This window comes from Lepidochelys olivacea (assembly GCF_965140295.1).
Source record: "Lepidochelys olivacea isolate rLepOli2 genome assembly, chromosome: 5".
NCBI classification, from domain to species: domain Eukaryota; kingdom Metazoa; phylum Chordata; order Testudines; family Cheloniidae; genus Lepidochelys; species Lepidochelys olivacea.
In genome coordinates this window covers 41506430-41530750 of record NC_140415.1, presented here as the reverse complement: position 1 = coordinate 41530750, position 24321 = coordinate 41506430, and the positions used below count along the sequence as shown (strand labels likewise).

At 40.5% G+C, this 24321-nt stretch overlaps 1 protein-coding gene and 1 long non-coding RNA gene across 2 annotated transcripts in view; one reads left to right on the top strand and one right to left on the bottom strand.

The window, feature by feature from the left end:
* Window positions 1-24321, bottom strand: part of RGS7BP (regulator of G protein signaling 7 binding protein) — a 79348-nt gene that overhangs the window by 40701 nt on the left and 14326 nt on the right. The window lies entirely within an intron of this gene.
* The window catches only part of LOC311521065, a 41198-nt gene continuing 18134 nt past the window's right edge, over window positions 1258-24321 (top strand). The window contains exons 1-2 of the long non-coding RNA XR_014711767.1: window positions 1258-1342; window positions 5940-6005. This is a non-coding gene — a long non-coding RNA (uncharacterized lncRNA). The remainder of the gene's footprint in view (window positions 1343-5939; window positions 6006-24321) is intronic.

The window sequence follows — 24321 nt, the reverse complement described above, 5'->3', positions numbered from 1 at the left end:
AGATAGGCACATAGTGTAACTTACACCTACTGATCATTTAAGAGATGTTTAACAACTAAGGATAGCTGTAAAATTCATTATACAATTGTATCAATTAATAAATATACAGTCATCTGGTCTTTGTTTAAATGGTAGCAATGATCTTATTAATTTAAACTATCACCATATAAATGTTAGTCACCAACTTTTCAGATTCTTGTTTGGCTATTTTCTCCTTGAAGGCCATTTTAATATCCAAGGGCGCTCTCTTATAATTCAGTGGATATTACTATCAGAAAGCTTGTTGTTAGTGGAGTTACACAGTAGGAGTAGGGTAACCAGATGTCCCGATTTTATAGGGAAAGTCCAGATTTTTGGGGCTTTTGCTTATATTACTATTTTTTGCTTATATTACTATTTTACTATATTGCTATTACCCCCCACCCCCTGTCCCGATTTTTCACACTTGCTGTCTGGTCACCCTAAGTAGGAGAAGCCAACCCTAGTATCTTTTTGCTGTAGGAGCACTGGCAGGATCTCTTTCCCAATGAGACAAAAAACCAGCTCCTCTTTGCTCCTTTCTGTGAGCTACTGCAACACAGGTGGGAGCCAGAAATAGTTATTAACTCTTGCCCCCATGTGCAGTGGTAATTTCTTTATCCACCCAAAGCAGATGAGGAGAGAGTATAGATAATCTCATGGGAACACAGCACTTAAAAACATATCTGGTAGGTGATCATTGCTCCAGTCCAAGAGACTAGTTCAGGAACTCCTCACTTAACGTTATAGTTATGTTCCTGAAAAATGCGACTTTAAGTGAAACGATGTTAAGCGAATCCAATTTCCCCATAAGAATTAATGTAAATGGGAGAGGGGGGGAAAGGTTAGGTTCCAGGGAAATTTTCTTCACCAGACAAAAGACTATATTATATTATTGTGTGTGTGTGTGTGTGCACACACACACACAAACAGTGTAAGTTTTAAACAAACAATTTAATACTGGTACACAGCAATGATGATTGTGAAGCTTGGTTGAGGAGGTGAAGTCAGAGGACGGGATATTTCCCAGGGAATGTCTAACTGCTAAATGATGAACTAGCCCTCAAGGGTTAACTCGTTGTTAATATAGCCTCACACTCTACAAGGCAGAAGGAATGAAGGGAGGGGAGACAGCATAGCAGACAGACACACACCCTCTGTGTGTGTGTGTGTGTGTGAGAGAGAGAGATGTGCACTTCCCCTTTAAGTATGCTGATCCCTGTCTTAAGTACACTGCCTTGTTAATTAGATCAGCAAGCTGAGACACACCTCAGCTGCTGCCTCCAGGACTGTCCTGTGTCCCCCTTGCTCTATGGAAGATGGGGTAAGCGGGATGCAGGAGCAGGGGGGAGGAGGACACCCTGACATTGGCCCCCTCTTTCCCCGCACAGCAAGCAGGAGGCTCTGGAAGCAGCTCCAAGGCAGAGGGCAGGAGCAGCACATGGCAGTGGGGGAGGGACAGCTGAACTGCTGGCAATTGATAGCCTGCTGGGCAGCTGCTGCACAGGGAACTTAGGGGAGGGGGAGCTGATAGGGGGGCTGCCAGTCCACCCTAGTTCCAAGCCCCCATCAGCTAGCTGCACCGGGCTGCTCTTCCTGCAAGCAGTGGACAAAGCAGGCGGCTGCCAAACGACCGTTAGAAGGGAGCATTGCACAACTTTAAACGAGCATGTTCCCCAATTGATCAGCAATGTAACAAACAACATTAACCGGGATGACTTTAAGTGAGGACTGTACTGTGCAATGTACATCTAGGGGACTGGAGGGAGTAATTTGTGGAATTCCCTTAGTCTGATAGAGCCTAGTCTGTTGATGTTCAGGACACACTCAGGGCCCGTCTGTTTTCTCAGGTTTTTGAGAAGGGATGAGTTGAAGGGTAAATATGCTAGAGAGATGGTAATGGTGAGTCCAAATAGGGGTGAAATTCACCAAGAGGATCAGCACAAGGTATTTGCATAACTTAATACCTATATAGACTTATTTAGGAAACTTAATTGTGGTTTAAGTGATATACAATCCTTGATATACAAGGGGTGAGCTTTTTCTGAGCCTTGTCTTCGTGAGGAAATTTAAACTTGGATTTTCAAAGGAGCTTAAGGGAATTAGACACCTAAATTGTACTGAATTTCAATTGGAGTTGGGCACCTATCTTTCTTAGATTTCCTTTGAAAAATCCCAGCCTTAATCATATTTAAGCATTATTTTAACAATTCAGTTAGCTGCCATGGTGGTGACTGGGCAATATAGTGAAGGACAAGTCATGTCAGCAAGGACTGGGCCCAGGATTTACCCATGATTAGCAGACCTGATGCTGAGCATGATTGTTTCTTGACAATACTAACTAGTCAGTCATGGTCAAACTGTCACCTAACTTGATTTTTTAATATTATGTTTAAATGCAATTAAAATTCCTTAAGAGGATCATCCCCCAAGATGAATTGGTGGGAGGGTTTATAACTTATATTGATTTAGATATCTCTGATATCTTCAGATTAAAAAAAATTAAAACATCTAAGTTTTGTTTAGTTTTGTACATATGTCTAAAAATAGATGCAAGCATTTATGTATGTATCTATATAATATGTAGAGTGAAATTCCATTTGAGATACAAGGAAAAAATTCAGGACTTTAAGTCTGCTGTGACTCCACTGTGAATGGAGTTTCACTATATCTGTGGTAACCATTCGAGGCTTCAACTATACTAAGGCTTATTGCACAATAACTAATAGAGCAGTATGAACTGTTGCTGGTGATCCTTGGAGCTGGTCATGTAGCTTTAAATTTCCTCATTTTCCCTCTGCTAAATCACATTGAAAGGTAGCAAAAAATGAGTTAAACACTTTCATAATTTCCCCTGCACACCACTGCTGTGCTTGTCCTCGGGATGTTATATAGTCACGAGCAGGAAGAGAGTTGGTCCATAGACACTTTTAAGATGTGGTGTGCCCTGTGCAGAGTTTGAGAACCCCAATATTTAGGAGGGCAAAAATGTGGTTGCAAAAGAGAGAGAAAAAATCTGACATGCTACATTTCACGATTCTTGTGTTCAAAAACTTGAATTAATTGCAAAAGTTTCATGCTTCTGTCCATATGGAGATTACTTTGCCTTACTGTTTATTTACTATCTCAGAAACTAATACTTTGACATGTTAGCAGACAAATTTGGTGTATTTTTGATATTGCCTATTAAGAACAATTTTACAGTAAGGTTAAAAATTCTGTAGTTTGCACCACATAAAACATATTTCTATCAGTGTTTTATTCAGTAGTTCAAATTCTGTATTTTTTCAGGTTGTTCTTTGAATCATATTTATAATTTTAAGAGTAATCCGCAACACTGTGTATCTTTTATACTTTGGGAATTGAGTACTTTAGTAATTTTCTTTCCTTAGCGCTTGTAGCGGGGTGATCACCCTGCTCCTGCCCTGGGGGGCCAATAGTTAAAAGCAGCCCTGGAGAGGGCTGTGGCTGGAAATAAGGGGAGTGAGAACAGCTGGGGGAAGCTGACTGAGTTGCTGACCACAGCTGTAGTCAGCTCAACCAGGGCCTAGCTGGCCTTCATAAGAGGGCTGTGAGCCAGGAGTAGAAAAGGAGTCTCACTCTAGTCCTGGATTAGTTGCCTAGGAGCAAGGTACTGGGGCAGAGGCAGCTGGGGAGCTCCAGCCTGGTAAACCCTCAGGCTGCAGGCCTTGCTAAAGGCCAGGAAAGGTACTGGGGCTACAGAGGTATAGCCTGGGAATAGGCAGAGGCAGCTGGTCCTACCCCACTGTAATGAGTGGCCATTACAGACTGCAGTCTGCCCTAGTGAGCAGGGGCTAGATAATGACTGGCAGTAGCCACTGAGGCAAGGTGGGTTTAGAGGGTGGGGGTTCCCTTGGGAGGGGAGACCCAGACTGTGGGGTACTGTGGTGGCAGAACCCCAGGGGTCTGGGAGGGACATGAGGGCCCTGACTCAGGTGAGTCACCAGCCTGCAGAGGGCACTCTGGGCTGGAAGAGCTAATTCCTGAGATGACCAGCAGAAGGCACCATACAGTAAGCCTTCACTTTGCTACAGGGCTTCTTTAAAAAAACACACCTGTTAACATTAGTTGAACTAAATAGATTTATGGAGCACTGAGAATACATAGAATATGCCTGTCTTTGTGAAGAACTGACTGCTAAGACATTTAATATAATGCCTACAGAGGGAGCTCTTCTACCATTATTTTTTCTGTATGGCAGAAACGAGAACACTGTGTCCAGCATCCAGATAATCAGTTTAAGACCGAGAAGAATATGCAGAGATCAGTTACTCCTCCTTAGAAATTAAAAATAATATTAAATATGAAAATGGCTATTGCTTTTTAAATCATCTATAAACTACTATGAAATATTTGCAGCTTCAGAAGAATGTTTTGAGTTAATTTTATGTTCCCTTTACAAATCTTTAGGATGACTATTCAAATTGGGAAAACAATGTACAGGCTATTCCAAAACTCACCCTGGTGTCAGCTCAGGAGTAGCTTAATTGAAATCGATGTAAATTTCACCAGTGTAGTTCTGGTAAAAGCTAGAGGAGAATCAGGCCTAATTTTCAACCAGAAAATCGTAGCCAGACATTAACAATGGATAGTGCAGTTCTAGGCTGTACATTGTATCAGCAATGTTTAAAAATACATAGTGATGTATTGTATGTAGTTATAAGGATAGGAAAGCCAAGTCATCCAGCGAGCTTGATATGAGCTTTTATTTTTAAAGTTTCTTTTTGATGAAGCCTGGGGTTAATTGCAGGGGAAAAGTATTTTGTGAACAATATGACCAGTTTTAAAACCGTATTAGCTAAGCCAATATGGCACACTTGGAAATATTAATATATTTAATGATGGAAATATTTATATTTAAGATGTACAATAATGAAGGGAAACTAAAGTATTGGGAATACACAAGTAAAAATGCTGGTGGGTCAAATTCTGTCCTGAGTTACACGTCTACAACTCCCATGAAAGTGAATGAGAGTTACAAATGTGTATTGCAATCCTGAATATGGCCTCCTGTTGTTAGATACCTACATATGCAGGTTGAGATTTTGAAAAGCAGCCTAGGGGTTTTAGACAGTCTTTCGTTAAAATTAATCTACTTTGAAAATCTCAACCAGACTCCACAGGAGTTAAAGATAAGTGAGCAATTATACGTACAGAAGTTGGTTTTTGAAGCAGTGTACACGGAAATGGGTATTTCTCAATTTCAGGAAATTGTAAATTGGCTTGATAGACTAAGGAAAAATCACTTTGCACTGTACTTTACTCTATAGCTCACCTTCTACCCTGCAACTTAAAAAATCCTCTAACAAGGTACAGGAGCTGTAAAATAAAATGCCATGTGAATGACTTGGATGTAGATGTGAGCTCAGAACTTATGACCTTTCCCTGAGCCTGAGAAATGCTAGACTTATTGCAGAGGAAATTCGTTTATTCCCTGTAGATGCTAAGGGCCTGATTTTCCTCTCACTTACATCAGTATGACACTGCTCTAGTTCCACTGACTTCAGTGGCATTACTCCCGATTTTAAACTGATGCAAGAGGAGAATCAGGTCTACCAACTGTAAAATTTCTACAACTTTCACCCAGTTCTTGGATTCAGAAGCAGCAGCATATCACAAATTTAGGAGCTTGAAGTGTAGTGTCAAATGCAGGGAAAAGGTGCAAGAAAACCGAACAAGAACTATGCCATGATGGAATATTTAGAGTGGTACTTCTCTCTTCACTAAACACAAACACCTCCCGCCATACTTAACCTATGATTTCTTATACTTTTTCTGCACCTTACCATGTTAGTCATGCTGACTTAGATTCCCCTATACACTGGCAGAATGGGTGTAAGTAAATCTAAAGGAGTCTAACATTTTAAATGCTAATTAAAGCACTTTACATATCATTTCAGAATCTGACCCATCACCAGCTACTGCAGGAGAACCAAGAAATACTGAATTCCAAACTTATAAGGATGGTAAGTAAAAGAAGAACTTCAAAAAAGTGTTTTATTTTGAAATGTATTTATCTGAAATTTTCCAGTCTAAGAAAACATTCTGATTTTTGTATTGATACCTTAAACACGTTGTTTGCTTCCTTCACAGCTTTACAATCCCTCTTTTAAAATTATAATGAGGGATATGGTGAACTATTTTGAATATAACTATAAAAGTAATCAAACTGCAATGTTCTCTTCTAAGTGGATACTGAGAAAACATACTTGTTTGTTCTGTTCCCATCTGCTACAGTCATTTCAGACTGGATACTGACAAAGGATACTCATTTCTAAAATACATGCCTTTTCCTAGAAATTGTTGTCATGTTTCCATATATCTTGTTGTTTTTCATTCTATGCTAATATAATGAGTCTTTAGTGATGAAACATTAGATGTGATACAACAGAACAGTGCTGCATCCTAGACAATAGCAAGAGAACAGACTAAGCTTCTTCCAGTAGACCGATCACATACTAAAAAGTAGGTGATAATTTAAAGGACTTGTGTTTATGTGGCTGGAAAACTCATTTCTTAAATCGTATGTCTGTTTTAAAGGTGTTATGCTGGTAAACTGTATCAGCTCTTCAGTGCTTACTAAAGAACAAAAAACATGGTCCGTTTCACTGGCATGTACAGAGAAATTTTTGGGTTTGTGGCTTTTTTTTTTTTTTTTTTTGGAACCTCAATTTTGAGAATTAAGATTTTTCACTCTTGCTTCCTGAAATTAAATAGCAATCCTTGTTAGAATTTAGAGGAACATGGAACCAGCTCTCCGTTACATAAGAATGGACATACTGGGTCAGACCAAAGGTCCATCTAGCCAGGGCCAGCTCTAGGCACCAGCAAACCAAGCAGGTGCCTGGGGCGGCAAATGTAAAGGGGTGGCAGGACGTCGGGCTCTGAGGCGGCAGTCCGCTGGCAGCGGGAATTTGGCGGCTGCTCTATCACCATGCGTTTCATGCTCGGCGGCAATTCGATGGCAGACACGCACCTCTTCTTTGGTTGCCGGCAGCAATTTGGCGGCTGCACCATCTCTCCACCTCCGTGTTCAGCGGGCAGGATTCCGCCTCCCTGTTTGGCGGCAAGTGGTGTTTTGTTTGCCTCTTGGGGCGGCAAAAATGCTGGAGCCGGCCCTGCATCTAGCCCAGTATCCTGTCTTCCTACAGTGGCTGGTGCCAGCTGCTTCATAAGGAATGAACAGAACAGGGCAATTTATTGAGTGATCCGTCCCTTATTCTCCAGTCTCAGCTTCTGACAGTCAGAGGTTAGAGACCCCCAGAGCATGGGACTGAGACCTTGACTATCTTGGCTAATGGCCCTTGATGGACCTATCCTCCATGAACTTATCTAGTTCTTTTTTGAACCCAGTTATACTTCTGGCCTTCACAACATTCTCAGGCAATCAGTTCCACAGGTTGACACTCTGTTGTGTACAGAAGTATTTTCTTATGTTTTTAAATCTGTAGCCTATTAATTTCATTGTGTGACCCCTGGTTCTTGTGTTTGTGTGTGTTGTGAAGAGGTAAATGACACTTCCTTATTCCCACTGTCCACAACATTCATGATTTTATAGACTTCTATCATATTGCCCTTCTCTGTACTTTTTCCAATTCTAATATCTTTTTAAGATGGATTGACCAGAAATGCATGCAGTATTCAAGGTGTGAGTGTACTCCAGATATGTAACTCCTTACAATCGGCTTTGGACTTAACTATCTCGAGTAATTTTGTATCGCCGGCAAACTTTGCCATCTCACTGTTTCAACATTTATGAATATGTTGAACAGTACACGTCCCAGTACAAATCCTTGGGGTACCCCACTATTTACCTCTATCCATACTGAAAACTGACCACCTATTTCTACCCTTTGTTTCCTGTCTTTTTAACTATCTGTGGATCTATGAGAACACCTTTCCTCGTATCCCCTGTCTGTTTCCTTTGCATAGGAGCCCTTTAGTGTGGGACTTTGTCAAAGGCTTTCTGAAAGTCCAAGTTCACTATATCTACTGGATTGCCCTTGTCCGCATCTTTGACACTCAAAGAATTCTAATAGGCTGGTGAGGTAAGATTTCCCTTTACAAAAGCTGTGTTGACTCTTCCCCAACATATCACATTCATAATATATCCTGTTCATCTATGTATTTGATAATTCTGTGCTTCACTATACTTTCAGCCTGGTACTAAAGTTAAAGAAAAAGGCCTCTGGAGTCTTTTTTTTAAAAATTGGCATTACATTAGCCATCTTCCAGTCACCTGGTACAGAGGCTGATTTAAGCAATAGGTTACATATCACAGTTCTGCAGTTTTGTATCTGAGTTCACTCAGAACTCTTGGGTAAATGCCATCTGGTCCTGGTGACTTATTACTGTTTAACTTATCAATTTATTCCAAAACCTTTTCTATCAACACCTCAATCTGGGACAGTTCCTCAGATCTGTCACCTAAAAAGAATGGCTCAGGTGTGGGAATTTTCCTCACATCCGCTGCAGTGAAGACCAGTGCAAAGAATTCATTTAGCTTCTCTGCAATGATCATGTCTTTCTTGAGTGCTCCTTTACTAAATCTGTAGTTACTCTGTTGAAGACAATGGAGTGACTCAGAATTTACACTGCTGCAACAGAGTAGAATCTGGCCTCATGGCATTTGCTTTTATTATAGAGATTGATTTAATGGAATTTTAGCTTTTCCAATGCTAAACAGTTCAAGGTAGCCACAATTTCACCTAATAGGTTATCTGCTTTCCTTGATCCACTCCTATTGACTTCAGTAGAAACTCACTTGTAAGTAAAGAGCATTATACGGTCCTTAAATTGTAGGCTGACTTTGAAGATGTCCGTCTTTCAAAATTTTTAGTTTTCTAGCTTCACTCCTCCAGAACTACCCTCCAATGAAAAAAAAATTACAGTATCACTTATTTTATTCCAGACATCTAAGTTTTCTGTAGAGGTTTTAGAGTTTAGGAAGCTCATTATATGAGACTGTTGCTGCAGAAGTGGTAACCTTGCCTTTAAAATGGCTTTTAAAAAAAACCTTGCTGTGGTCTGTTCAGACTTAGGTTTCAATAATTCTTTTGCAACCATGACATTTATTAATGAGGCAGCAAGTCAGTATTAATCAGTAAAGTGTTAACACCTTAACTATAAGTGTTAACACTTTAAGCCTCTCTCTGCTGGGCATTTTCAGATGCTATTCAGATAACTTTTTGATGATCTGAAAATTTCTGGCTGGAATTTTCCAAGCTTGGTTTCTCTCCAAAGCTGAATTTTATTGACTAAGTTAACTCATTCACTGTGCATCTTATAAGTTGCACAGCTCCTGGAATAACTAGATGGGATTCTCTCCAGCAGACCTCCTAAGGGCTTGTCTACAGGGAAATTGACTGGAAAGCTCCCTGTGTAGAACCTCTTATTCCAGAAAGAGTGTCTCCAGATGGGAATTATTCCGGAATACCACTAACTCTTTCAATTCACACCCTACCTTATGTCAGAATAACTTCCCCATGTAGAAAAGCCTTAAGTTGCATAGGGGAGATTCCCTTCTGCAAACCTCATAAGGTGCATGGGATAAGGAGTCTGAACCGTATCCAGCCAAATAGCATTAAATTGTGAGGTGGTTATATATAATTTTTTTTCTTAAAATCAAATGAAATGAACTTCCCCAGGAGGCTTTAGTTAAAAAAACAACCATCCTATATCAAAAGGATGTTAAGGTGGCACTTCTAAGCACTCAAAAGTCAATGTGTACATTAAACCTTAGCCCTTTCCCCTAGGATATCAAAAGTTAAAACAATAAACACAGGGTGTCCAGCTGTGGAGAGTTGAGACTGGGCATAAAGGTAACTCTTAGCCACCTTTCCCTTCCTCTGATCTTGGATTCGCTGGGGTCTAAAACAGCCTTGGTTGTAATTTAAAGCAACTCATAGGGATTTCTGCACTGGCCCAGGATCAGCAGAGCACTGTGGGCACTCCTTCCTGCCCCAATGCACACCCTACATAGTAGTGTGGTGTCAGGTTAGCCAGGGGGAATCTTTGGATGTGTTTTCAGATCTGCATTTCTAAAATAGCCTTGATCAGGCCAAGACTCTTCTCTTTAATAACATGATTACACACTGTTAAATAAATGGAAACCCAGATCTTGGCACAGGCCTCCCATGAAGGAAAGTCAGTTGATGAGAGTTAGCTGGGGAAACGAAGTGGTCAGACTGGGTAGTGGATGCGATGATTTTGAATCCTCCTATACAGCAACTGCCCCATCAGCAGTTGTAGATTAGCCATAGGGCTGATGGGGCCCATGCCCATCAGTAATGGAAAGCTGCTCCTCTGAGTAGATAACCTTGAGGAAGGGAACGTGATGGTTGTGAGGGTGTACAGTGAGGGTCATTAAATGGGACTGGTCACATGAATAAGGATTATTCACATGAGTAAGGGTTGCAGGCTCAGACTCAATATTCATCCTGGTTCACTGGGATAAGTGTCTATAGTTATAGTAACTCTTTTGTTCCTATATTTCTCCCTCTGTGCTTTACAGTGGTCCCCAAACTGTAGCCTGTGCACTGCTAATGATCCATAAAGCACTAACTGGTAGTCTGTGGACAGCTAGCTAGTCATGTGTTGCTGGCATATCTTCTTTCAAGCGTGAGAAATCACATAGATGTGAAGAAAAGATGCAATGAAGAGTAACAGCAGACAGTTTGATTTCCTACTTTTAAACAGGATGAAATGCTTAGCGTCTGATCCAAATACCATTGAAGTCAATGGAAAAATTCCAATTAACTGCACCAGATTTTGGCTCAGACCCACATTGCATTAAAAGACAGCTAAACATTTTTCTAATATTAGTTTTCCATGTAAACCTATTGTGTTTGCATAATTCCAAATGGGAAGGGAGGACGACTGTAAAACCGTATTTTTATGAACATGTGGGTCACAGTTAGGAGACGTTTGGGAACTCCAATGTATAAAATGCTGTTTGCAATTATATTCTTATGTCACTGGTGAACTCTGGAATTTTATTTTTCAATGAAAAAATTCAATACCTGCCCAAATTAGTCTTCAGAAGGATAAAGAAATATGTACTCAGTACACTGGCAGCTAAATTAAAAATCACAACTGAGACTGTGAAGAAACTTGAACATGTGTCAGAAAGAAAAAGATGAGTTACATGGAACCTTGAAACCCATATATAGAGATTTAGACCCTTAGAACAAGATGCTGATAAAATAAGAGCCCTGGCAACAATATTTTACCCCACATAATTTTGAATAATTTACAATAAATGTTTGCAGACTAAGCTTCCAAAATAAATTTAAAAGAAGATTGATCTTAATGACATTGAGTGAAAATCCTCATTTCTTGGAGCATAAATCTCAGGATTTAATTTGATTTTTTTTCTGTTTGTGGGAAATAATCTCAGATGGATTATGCTACATCGCATACTTTTAGCACCATGGGTTGGTTTCTTTTTATTTAGCTAGATATGGGAAATGTATATACATTTTCCCCTTAATTTGATGTGGCAGAGGGGTTTTTTCCTCCTTTTTAGTCTCCAGTTGACTGCCACAGGTATAAGTCACTCTAAATGTCTTGACATAATATTTTAATAATTAAAAGTTCTCTTTTCTGCAGAAAGAATTACTGGGCTAGTTTGAGCCACCAGGCTCAACCCTGACTACTGGATGGCACATAACTGTGTCACCTGGGAGTATCAGTAAGCCTGAGAAGGAATAGTGATTCTGACAGTAATCTGTTTCTTTCTTTTTTTTTAAAAAGAAAGAAATGCAGTTTACTTCCCTCCTAGCTGTAGCTTAATTGCACTGGCTGGAGTGTTGATGGGGTGTGAGCAGAGCTCTGTCGACCTATATCCGCCCACACTTCCCACGTGAACAGGTGGGTTGGGTATCAGGCCCACAGACCCTGCTCTCATCCTGGAACCATCATGGGGGAGCTCTAATGTAGCTCTGCAGGGGGTTTCTCCCCTGTATTCCACTGCACAACGGCATCAGGGCAAGTCAGAAACTGGCCCTCAGGGGAGGATATCTACGATTTATGCACTTAAAATATTACAACACCACAATCAAATGTGAGGGGGGAAAAACAACTGTAGATGAGAGACAGTGATAATGAAGCTAAAGAAAAGGAGTAGTACGAGGAGGTACATTTTGTTGAGTATAAAGTGTGGATCGTCAGCCATGCTTTACTACAGGAAATGGTTCATACTAACCCATATCAACCGTATGGGAGCCAAAGCTATAGCAATACATTGCTTAGGTCCTTTAAATCCTGCCTTGCTCTCCATTGGCACTGAAGGATCTGTTTTTAGTGGAACTACTGTAGCTTCTGCTCACTGCACTGCCTAGTGCTGCTGGAGGCAGAGCAGGGGCAGAGAAGAATCTATCTAGGATCTTGTATGGGCCCAAAGTCTGAGCATAGGACCTGGAGACCTAGATTTCAAAGCCAGAAGGCACCACTCTGACCATCTAGTCTGACCTCCTTTGTACCTCAGGCCATAGAACTTCCCCAAAATAATTCCTACAGTCTAGCTTTTTGGAAAACATCCAATCTCGATTTGAGACATAAGAACATTTAAAAGTTGTCAGTGATTGAGAATCCACCACGGATTTGATAAGCTGTTCCAAGGGTGAATTACTCACTGTTAAAAATGGGTGCCTCATTTCCAGTCTGAATTTGTCCATCGAATTAACACCTGCATGGATGCACCAGCTATTTGCTCTCCTGTGGAGTGAGGTTGCAGGAGCAGCCAGGGCTACTCTGGCTTCAGGGCTGCAGCAGTGACCATGGAGCAGCTGCAGTGCCATTCTGTGGCTTGGGGGAAAGGATCCCTTCTCCAGCCCACTGGAATCTCCCAGCACACACTCTTGTTGCTCAGTGTGTGGCAGGGGGGCAGAATTGCCTCTAAGGGTACGTCTACACTGCAAAGAAAAACCCATGGCAGCCAACTTGGGATCGCAGGACTCGGGCTATGGGGCTGTTTCATTGCTGTGTAGACTCCCAGGCTTAGGCTGAAGCTCGGGGTCTAGGACCCTGTGGGTTTTTCTTTGCTGTGTAGACATACCCTAAGTGGTGTATCCTCCAGTCCTTATTGAGGAGCAAGTGAGTGGAGCTGTATTTCACAGCTGTATTGGCAGTGGAAACGTGTAGAGACTTAAGTATTTTTACCACTGTTGTCTAATCTTATTCAGAGCAGGGTTGCATTGTGGTATAAATGCCAACTCTCTTTACACAACACGCTCCACTATTGCAAATGCCAGTGGACCAGCAACCATCCTGAACTATAGTCTGAATCTTGCCAAGGTAGACAGTTGTGAAGTATCAGCTTTTCTGTGCTCACCCAATAAATAAACTCCTTTTCCTTTGCTAAGGGGAAGGCACTTTCTTCAGCAGCTTTGAACACATCATTTAATATAAAATGACAGCACTGGAACTGTCATACATAAATCTGCTGGCATGAAAATGTTGTTAATGCAGAAAGTATTCAAGATAAGAAAAGCATGCAGAAAAATGAACAAAACGGGGGGCGGAGGGGTGAAGGCTACTGAGAATAAGATGTTCCTGTACAAATAGCTGTGTGTATTATTTGAACTGAGAGAAATAATACACAAAATCTAACTGCAGCTCCACAAATGCACAGTTAAACAGAAATATGATAGTTATAGGCACCAATTCAGCAAAGCACTTAAACTTGTGTGTAATTTTAAGCATATGACTTGTCTCATTGCCATCACTGGAATGCCTCATGCTTAACTTTAAGCACATGCTTAAGTGCTTTGCTGAATTGAGACTATACTAGCTGGAAAACTGAGAATTGATTATTAGGAAATAAAATCGCAAGCAAATAAACTCTAGGATTGCTTCTGCAGACCTTAAGGAGAAGTTTAAATCAGTGGGAGTTTTGCCTGAGTAAGGCTGGTAGGATGGGGCTCTTGTTCAGCTGAAACCAGATCTTACAAGTTGCTGATCTTGCAGCTGGGGGCACAGCACTTCTCAGGAGATGGCTTATCCTAAAGGATACCATGCATCAGGGCAGAAGAGGATAACAGACACTATGAAGTCTTAAGGTCACTAGAAATAAGAAGCCTTTGCTTAGATTACTGTACAGGAAGTCTCCCAATGCAAAGGTTATGACAGTACCAGAAACAAGGAAGAAGAATATAATCTGTGAGCCTTACCCTGAACGCCATACTCAGGCACCACTCCCGCTGACTTCATTGAAAGCACTGCCTGACTTGGGGTGCAGCCGCAGACCTAATTTCTTTCAGTCAGAGATTGCTGCCAACCCTGCTAATCTGAGGCAATCTGTTTCAGAAAACAGCGAGAGAGCTCCCAAGAATAAACAGAAATGTTTGGGATAACAGGAGGAGTTGGGTACGTTATTTAAAAATTAAATTAAATAAAGTGGAAGCCAGTATAAACATGGAATTAAAGAGCCAACGCTTGACTCACTTATTCTAACTCAGGCGCAGCTCTAAGATCTCAGAGTATATGCTGGCCTCCGGACTGGCAGAACCAGGAGAAGGAAGAACAGTTTGACTCACCTCGCCCAAGTTTTTCCAGAGTAAAATAATGTGAAGCCTTGACACAATCATACCAGCTTGAAAGGTCAGATTTTCATAAATACCCCTAGCTGCTGTGCCACCTTAGTACCAATTCTGAGTAGGAAAATGTGGCAGTTGCTTTCTAAATTTGAAACTGGATTGAGAGGGTTTAGCCAGCTGGGAAGAATTAAAGGACTAATCGTTGGATTTTAAGCAGCCCTAAATGGCACAGAAAGAGACAAATCACTGCATCTAAAAGAAAGGTGGGAATTAGAGCTGTAAAATCCCATAAAGACATTTGCACAGGTATCCTCAGAGTGGCTCATGCCACCACCTCCTCACGATCTTGGAACACATCCCAGTGGAAAACAGCCACATTTCATCTATACACTAATTATCGTTAACTCAACTGTGTGAAGAGCTGCCATTAACAGCCTGGTCCAAAGCCCACTGAAGTCAGCAGGAGTCTTTCCAGGGATTTCAATGTCTTTGCATCAGGCAAAGTGAACTCCAACAGGTTCTGCCTGAGAGGTTGCAGGCAGGTAGGTCCCCCTCACACGCATGCTGTGATCAGATCTGAAATTTCTGATCAGCCTGCAAAAATCCTCACATTAAAAAAATCTCATCAGTTATGTATTGGGGAAATATTCATTTCATTCCTTAAAGTGATGCGCAACCAAACACATTAAAAGAAATAGGGTACCCTGCTGTAGCTTAAAAACGATGGTTTTATAACTAAGATGTGGGCCAGACTAAACACAAGAAATGACATCGGGATAGGGTGACCAGATAGCAAGTGTGAAAAATCAGAACAGGGGATGGGGCATCTATAGACACCTAAATAAAACAAAGCCCCAAATAGCGGGACTGTTCCTATAAAATTGGGACATCTGGTCACCGTACATAGGGAATAAACTACAGCCTGAATTTGATAATCCCAGAACCAGCTGGAGGAGAAATGAAACCCAGCAGACCTACTGATATCGTATAAAAGAACAAAGCAACAACAGACCCACAACTTTAATCTGAACTAAAAAATTCTGCTCTTCCAGGGAAATGTGACATAATCACAATATTATAAAGGAGTAGGCACTTTTTTAGATAGACTGCCCTGCCTGTGTGTCTGCTTGCTACTTATTTACAGACATATTTATTGCATCAAACAACTGAATATGTGTGTAACAATTGAATCTTAGGCTCAAATCCCGTAAGGATTTTTTCATGCATATTTAACTTCACACAGCGTGAGTAGTGTGGTGCATGAGGTTAAACATTTGCCTAATTTTTTTGCAGGAGGAGATAGATAAATAAAGCCAAACTAGTGGCACTGACTCTAAAGTGCAATGAGTGTTGTGGAAACTCAGCATCTTTGATAATCAGGCATAAGATATTTCAAGTCAGTTATCCAAAAAATAAGGAACACAAAATCCGTGACCACCTCTGAAAATGTCAGCCTTAGTTTTTAATCTGTATTTACAAATAAAGAGGGCCAGTTTACCTAGCTGAGAAATCATATTAATAGAAGATAACTTATTGGTGTCAATGAATGAATAACACTCAATGTAATTACTGAAGGATCAATAAAATACTGGATGCCAGGATCAGATAACATACTGTATATCCAAGAGTGCTTAAAAATGGAGAAACCTTTAGCTGACTTTTTATTTTTTAAGATTGACTTTTTTAAAAACAACCCCCCCCACACTGCAAGTATGATATTATTTGAGAGAGATCAATGAGACATCCGACTGTATATCTCAGTTTAGTCAACCACCAGCTGAGAGGGAAAAGGCTTTGCAAATAGTGCTACTTTAAGAAATACAGTCTGATTAAATTAGCCAGCATTCTTGCAGAAGAGGAAGGTCATGCTTCACTGACTTCTGGGAATTCTTTGAGGATATTAATGGCAAAGTAGAAAAAGAAGAGGCTATCAAACACTTTGATTTTCAGTTGCATTTGACAAAGTTTCACATCAAAGGTTAATAGTGTCCAAGGCACACAGGTAAGCAAATAAAAAGAAAGTTAGCTCCCGGGCTTAAAATAAGCTTGAGGAAATGTGATAAGGGTAGACATATATGCATTCTTTTCTGGGGAAAGGTGTTAGAGTGTGGGTACTGTGGGGATCTTAGAGAGAATGCAAACTTCTCATTCAGATGGCCCCAAATCCTGCCCGCTTCTCAGTGGGCACAGATAGTCAAGCTTCCACTGGACAGGATAAATTATGAATGACCCTATAGAACAATATTACTGAAGAAACTATAGAAGTCATACAATGACCCTAGATGTTCATCAGTAGTTGCTGCAAAGGGTGGTTATCTACACTTATTATTTTAAAATAAAACAAAATGGTGAGTGGTTTTCATTTGCATTTGTATCACACAATGAAGTTTGGTATAATAATTCAGTTTAATGCTGTTCGTTATTTGGAAAGAATCTGAAATTCTTTTTAAAAAAGCTTATTTTAATAAATTTACAAACTGATCTTCTTTCCTCTCCCTCTCTCCAGCTATCTGTTAATCACTGTCACTAATTCTCTCACTTTCTGCTGTGTATTCTGTATATTGATTGTTTTATTTCTCCCATCCACTTTCAAATTAAAATTTTTTTGCAGATTTACAACAGGGTTGGTGAGATAAAAGGAATAATTCTATTGAAGTCAATGGAATGAAAGCAACAGAGAACCAATATAAATGGAACTTCTAACTCTCAAAGTTCTAGTAACATGGAATTTCTAAATTTAAGCAAAGTTTCAGAAAATGACCTTCTGCAAAGAGGAACTAAAAATACTGGGCTGGATTCTAAGCTACGCCCAAGGCTGTATTTCAGTGGAGATGTATGATATGACATCAGAATAATACACTAGCGAATCAGGCCCATAAAGCACTGGGAATAGAGGGACAAAAAGATGCTGTTTGTGCCCATCTGGTCCTGGGGCCAGTTCCTTGCCAACCCAGCCTCTCAGGCTGATCTAAATCCAGTAGACCCCACAGAATTTGGAATCAAGTTCAAGGTTTTGGTCCTTATCATCAAAACGCTCCATGGCCTGGGCTCAGGATACCTAAAAGACCACCTAAAGCTCCAGGATGAAGACCCGTGGTTGACAACTTCCTTTTCCGGCACAATGAAATTCTCAGCAATAAAAGTAAAGCTCATTTGTGCAGGAGACGGAACCTCCTCAGGTGCCGATCCAACACTGGAATGAACTCCCCCCAGGAACTAAGGACTAGAACAAACCTCAGCACTTTCTGCTTCAAGTGCAGGGCACATTTCATTGACCCTGCCTTCTCTGATATAAACATATAGCAACCGGCATATTTAACAATCACCACCATCACCTTATCAAAACAAGACAGTCCCCTCCACATGTCTCTCCCTCTGAGAAGAGGATGAGAAAACAAACAGTATGTGACAGAGGTGAAGTCACATTGCTTATGCACTACTGGGAGGCACTCAGACACTGCAGCAATGAATGTGATGTAAAAACCTATATATAATAGAAAAGTGGTTAGGATGTGTCAGTTCAAATGTGTTTGGGGTTTTTTTTCTGACAGAGGATACAGTTTCTGCAAAATCAACATTTTGCCATTTAAAAAAAAATATTCCACCAGAAATTTTGAAATGAAATGTTTATTTGAGGTTGCATTAATCTGTATCTGCCTATGCTGCTACGGTGTCTCATGGGAGTTGTAGTTTTAGAGTTTCATGTCCCCATTATCCTCTGTGGCAGGGGTTCTCAAACTGGGGGTTGGGACCCTTCAGGGAGTCACGAGGTTATTATATGAGGGATCGCGAGCTGTCAGCTTCCACCCCAAACCCTGCTTTGCATCTAGCATTTATAATGGTGTTTAAATATATTAAAAATGTGTTTTTTAATTTGTAAGGGGGGGTCGCACTCAGAGGCTTGCTGTGTGAAAGGGGTCACCAGTACAAAAGTTTGAGAACTACTGCTCTATGGGCTCGGCCCTTTGGCCACACCACCTCTACCATGATGCAACTTGGCAGCTAACCCAGTGGGAGATACTGCAGGTTATCATGGGAAATGTAGACAGCCAGGGAGCCTGGCCCATATGGGCATGAGGCACCCAAACTACAACTCCCAAGAGACCACAAGGCAGCATAGGCAGATACAGATTACTTTCGAGAAATGAAATGTTTTGATTCAGGGAATGTTGAAACCATTTTTTTTAAATGTTGAAAAAAGTTTAGACATTTCATAATTGAAATTTTTTAGAACTTTTTGTTCTGCAAAAAATGTTCCTATTTTGAAATATTGGCATGTCCAACAGGTTGGGAATTCAATTTTTCCGATCGGCTGCAAATGAACCCAAGGTCTTTTCTGGTAAATTAAATAATTCTGATCAGGAAAGTACTCCTAACTTCAAAAGGTTATTTTAAAAACCTTGCCATCAATAAGAAATCAAAGCAAAAACAACACAATCCATAGCTTCTATTTTTGCAGAATTCAAAAAACCATAATGGGGTGGTTTAGACAATATGAGTATGGATTTTGCCATGCAACTATTAGCATTAATGAATCATGCAACTCTTTGGTGCATCACACTAAAAATTTACCTCAATATTTTGTGCTCCCTCTACTGGCCAAGCAACATCAGTCACATTGTCTAGAAATTATTATTCCTGGAACTGTAATGACACTGCAGAGGAAAATGTTCTGGCATGATAAAACGCTATATAAATTGAAGTTGTTTATAAAAAACAAGGTGGGGAAGCTAATCAATCTGATTGGCTTACCATTATGCTAACCCATTACTGTAAACAGAGCTGTCCTCTGAGAACTGTATCTTGTCCCGGCCTGACAAAACAGAAATGCCAGAAATATACAGTGTCCTAAATTATGATTTAAAGGAGACTATGTTGTTTAGAGAGCAATTTACTATATCTGCAGTCATTCTGCTTCCTGTTAGATTCTACAGGTATTCAGGCAGCTACCTATGTGCATTTTTTGGTGCCTCAAAACCTTTAAAAATCTGGTCCTCTTCCCATTTAAAAATATTATTTATTTAAATCTCTATCAATGAAGGTTTTGTATGGGAATATTGTACTCAGCAAGGACTTCATCCTGTGACATACTGAGAGCTTAATGGGAGATGCTCAGCTCTTCAAGTACTTGGCCCTAAACGTGTAGCAATTGTTTTATAGGGAACCCCCCCCACACACACACACACTACTGATATATCCCAATTGCTGCTTCAGGAAAAGGTTATTATAAAAATGTCATCTTTACTTACCCTATTTAGGAAGCGATATAACAGCAAAATGGAAGTACTTAGTATTGCTACTAAGATTTTCCTTAAAGGATTGAGATGTGATTGAAAAGTATTAAATAATTTTCACAATGCCCCTGGGAGGTAGGTCTGTATTATTACACACCTCACAGATGATTAACCTAAAACACCGAGAGAGGTTAAACCCAACATTTTTAAACTTGGGGTGTGTGTGTCTCAAATCAATATTTAGGCATCTAAACAGAAGCTATGGTTGCTCAGCACAATGAAAATCAGGCCCCTTTTATTTAAGTGCTTAAATAGGGATTTAGGTGCCAACAATTGAAAGCTGTGGATTAAAGCTGAGGGTTTTCAGAGATGACTCGTGATTATGGGTACTTCAGTTTTTGAGAGCCAAACCTGAGACCTCTTAAAAGGGTCTGATTTTTCAGCATTTTCTCAAAGTCAAATCTCTTTGAGGCTGTGGTTCCCAATTTTTTTTAGGACTGAGGCATCCCTACAGGTATTTTAAAACTTGGTGGCTCCCCACAACCAAATGCCATCATTTTTTTAACCAACTCAGGACACTACATTCAAGAGGGACACTAGAGTTACAAGGATTTTGCAACTTTTCTCATGCTTCAACCCCCCTGTTCTTTCTGGTCATTGCTGCTGCCCCACCAGTGCACAGCCCCAGTTAAGACCATTTATCGAGGATCTTGACTATTTCCTCATCAGTTGTTCAGGTTGGGGTTTCTTTGCAAAATAAAAATTCTTCAGCTATTGAACCTGCGTTTCCAAATCTCTCATAACACAGAAGCTGAGCCATGCTAGCTATTCATCAAGATGCAATGCAAAATATTGACTTTTCTTAACTTGTTCTACCACCTGGTCCTGGATGTTTTCTACAAGTCATCAGTGAGGTGGCAGATGGTATTATTTGACACAGGAATGGTTTTCAGTGCCATGGCTGCTTGCTCCCTAGTCATAATTCTACATGTCACTGGCAGCTAGAAGTAGGAGCATCTCACCAATAGTATGTGCTTGTTTATTGGGGTGTGGTTGTTTGCATTGCAAGTCCGTGGCCAGAACAATAGATGCTTTAAGCTTTTAGAAGAACAGTTGCTTCTCTAGAAGGGACTTTTTTGTTGTTGTTTTAATTCTTCTTCTTTCAGAAGGAAAAAAATTGCAGCTCTTGTTTATGAATTCTGGGGTTTTTAAATGTCTCTGTACTTCCCCATGCCTCACACTGTCATTTACTTACACTCAAAAACAAATGACACATTGTGGCTGTGGACTTTCTGCAGTAATACTGAGACATGAAAATATAAACTAATGTAACCTGTTATCATATTGTCTACTTTTCTGTTTAATTTAATCAAAATCATCATTTTCTGCTGCCGAGTGTTTGCTCATGTAGGCGTAGCATTTGGTAAAAACTGTTCCTTTAGAAAGACAAGACACACCTGTTTCTCCCTCAGCCCCCTTCCCTTATCTGCTGGTGCTGCCGCTGCTGGCCATTGGAGCCTCTCTTTGCCCTCCATGCCGCCAGAGGGCTTTCTGCCCAGGATGCAGAGAGGCTCCCAGGCCTGGCCGCAGTACCAGCAACATAAGATGCAGATATGTGGATAAGACACAGTTGATTTTTAAGCCTAGTTTAACAGTTTCTCATTTAGGAAGAAAAAAACAGTAGGCATATTGATTAAATCCCTTCCCCCACCCCCAACCCTGATGGCTCCCCCATGAATGCTTTGTGGCTCCCTGTTTGGGAAACACTGCTTTAAGGGTCTCCAGTTGGGCACCCAAAATCATTATCCCACCTTTGAAAATCATGGCCTAAGTGACTAGTAGCAGAGCCAGGCAGAAAACGCAGATGTTCCAGCTCAAGGTGCTGAGTTCTAACTACTGAACACACTTTCGCTGTTAAACATGCTGAAAACACATTATTTTATCTTGCTTGGTTTCTACCACCTAAACCATCTCTTCTGGAAGCTCTTTTCTAAAGCTCAGTACAATTCCAAAAACTTTTTTGGATAAAGAATGATTTTCATAGAGATTTAAGGTGCGCACCTAAAAAAAATGCTTTCATAGAAAAGCTCAGAAAAGCTTTTAATCTCTAACAGCTAAAGGACATTTTTTTGGAAGGAAGAGCAGAATGAGACAATGGTAGGTTGTGAACAAGAGCATACGGAGAGCACGATAGAGGTTGCAACCATGTTATATTGTCTAACTATATCAGTGTATTCTGATACTACACCATTGTTAAAGGGACCCTGACAACCTAATTTAAACCCCAACTTTGGTTGTGATTTTAAAAATATATTTGTTTCCATATCCCGTCAGTAAGTCACTTTTTCCCGTCCAAACTTGTGATTTTAAAAGTGTTTTGTTTAGCTAGAACTAGCTTAAAACCAAATGGCTATTTCAACCCTATACTCAGAGTTGCTATTGTAATGCTTCAGCTACATTTATTTACCTATAACTGGAGTCCCCATAACATATTGCTGACACACCTCCACATTCTGGGTGTCAAACACATTCAGAGCCATGAAAAAAGACAGAGCCTAAGTGAGTGGAATGCCTGGGCACGTGCACACTCAGGGCATATTTACGCTACAGTCATGGGGTGTCACTGCAGCTTGTGTAGACATAAATGAGCTAGCTTTAAGCTTGGGTGTCAGAGCAGTGGAGCATGGCAGCTTGGGCTAGCAGTGCAACTAATTACCCAGGATTCTGGGTGGGCTTGTACAGCCGGTGCTGAAGCACAAGCTTCATGACACCAGTACTTGAGCTTGGTAGATTAAAGCTAGCTTGGGTATGTCTACGCAAGCTGCAATCATATCCTGTGACTGCAGTGGAGACATACCTCAAGTCAGGGGTAGTCAACAGGTGGACTGGGGGCCAAATCTGGAACACCAGATACTTTTGAACGGACCGTGAAATCTCTTTATTTACTTATTAGCGTTATTGTGGTGTGAAAAATGTTTCTCTGGAATCTGGACCTTGACTATACCTTGACCAAGAAATTTGGACCTTGACAAAAAATAATTGACTACCCCTGCCTTAAGTTGTTAAGAACAAATCTATAGAGGGAGGCATTTATGCTTTGCATCTTCCATATCCAGCAGCCTACCCAGAGCAACTCTCCAAAGGCAAATAGGGACAAAGGAACGGTGAATCTGTGGAGGCAAGATATTTTGAGAATGCCAGATTTAGTAAATAACCTTGTTTTCTCCTCCATTAATTGCTTCCCTTGATTCCACTCTTGGAATTTAGCCATTACAAGCGTCTGGAATCACAAATGATTATTTTTGTGGTTTTTTTTTTCCCCTGTGACTTAAAACTGACTAAATCAATTTCATTCACAATTTGTATTTTAAAAGGGTTTAAATGAGCATCTGCAAATCATGCTTTAGTCCAGAGCAAATTTTCATGACAGAATCACAAACCCATCTAAGTAAGGGTTTATAATATAAATGGTGACACCATTAGGCAGCAGAAATACAGTGCTATTGATGCAATCTGAAATAAGCTGTCTCCTTCTTTAACATACAAACTTTGGAGTCCGGGAATTAGAGAATTACAGAGCGAGGCCAAAATGTTCAGTTAGGCACTAAATCCAGAATTTTGGGACCTAAATAAGTGTCTTAACTTTCAGTGACTTGGAGCACCCACAACTGCCACTTAATACACTGTCATAATGTGAAGAACTGTGCATTGTAGCAACTGCATATTAAACTCCATTTCCCCTATGTGATAGCAAATCACGATTTTATCATGAGTCTTGCAATATTCTGTGTTTTTTCATAAACCCCAGTTTCTGAGGTCTTGTGATTAATGAGACTCATCTTTCTTTCTTTAAACAAACAGAGTAAGTTTCTAGCTCTCCTGGTTGTGGAGGAAACCTTGAAAACAGAATCCTAAAGATTCAAAAAGCAGAAAGCAGATGAAAAGACTGCCACAATTTTATCTCATTATTTTGGGAAGCCTGATTTATGACAATATAGAGCTTTGTCCTGTCCTGCAAAGTGGTAATTGAGTTCAACTCCCATTTACATTAATAGGATTTGGGGATGCTTAGCACCAACCATAAGATGCTCAGAACTTCACAGATTTTGGCTCTAAAACTTTAAAAACCAAATTAATGCCTGACTCTTGCCACCCTTATTCACGTCAGTAATCCCTAATCATGGGTAGTATCAATGAAGTCAACGGGGCTACTCCCTTGGGTAGGCATTGCAGGATTAAACATTATGACTGAAATTCATCCCTGTGCAGAGGTCCAGCATAAGGGATGTGCACAATCTGTTTCTTCACTTCAGCAGGTGGGTATTTTAGTTGTAAGAATGCTTGATAGAGATCTTGTAGGTGTTTGTCTCTTTCTGAGGGATTGGAACAAATGCGGTTGTATCATAGAGCTTGGCTGTAGACAATGGATCGTGTGATGTGGTCTGGATGAAAGCTGGAGGCATGTAGGCAGGAATAGCTGTCAGTAGGATTCCGGTACAGGGTGGTGTTTA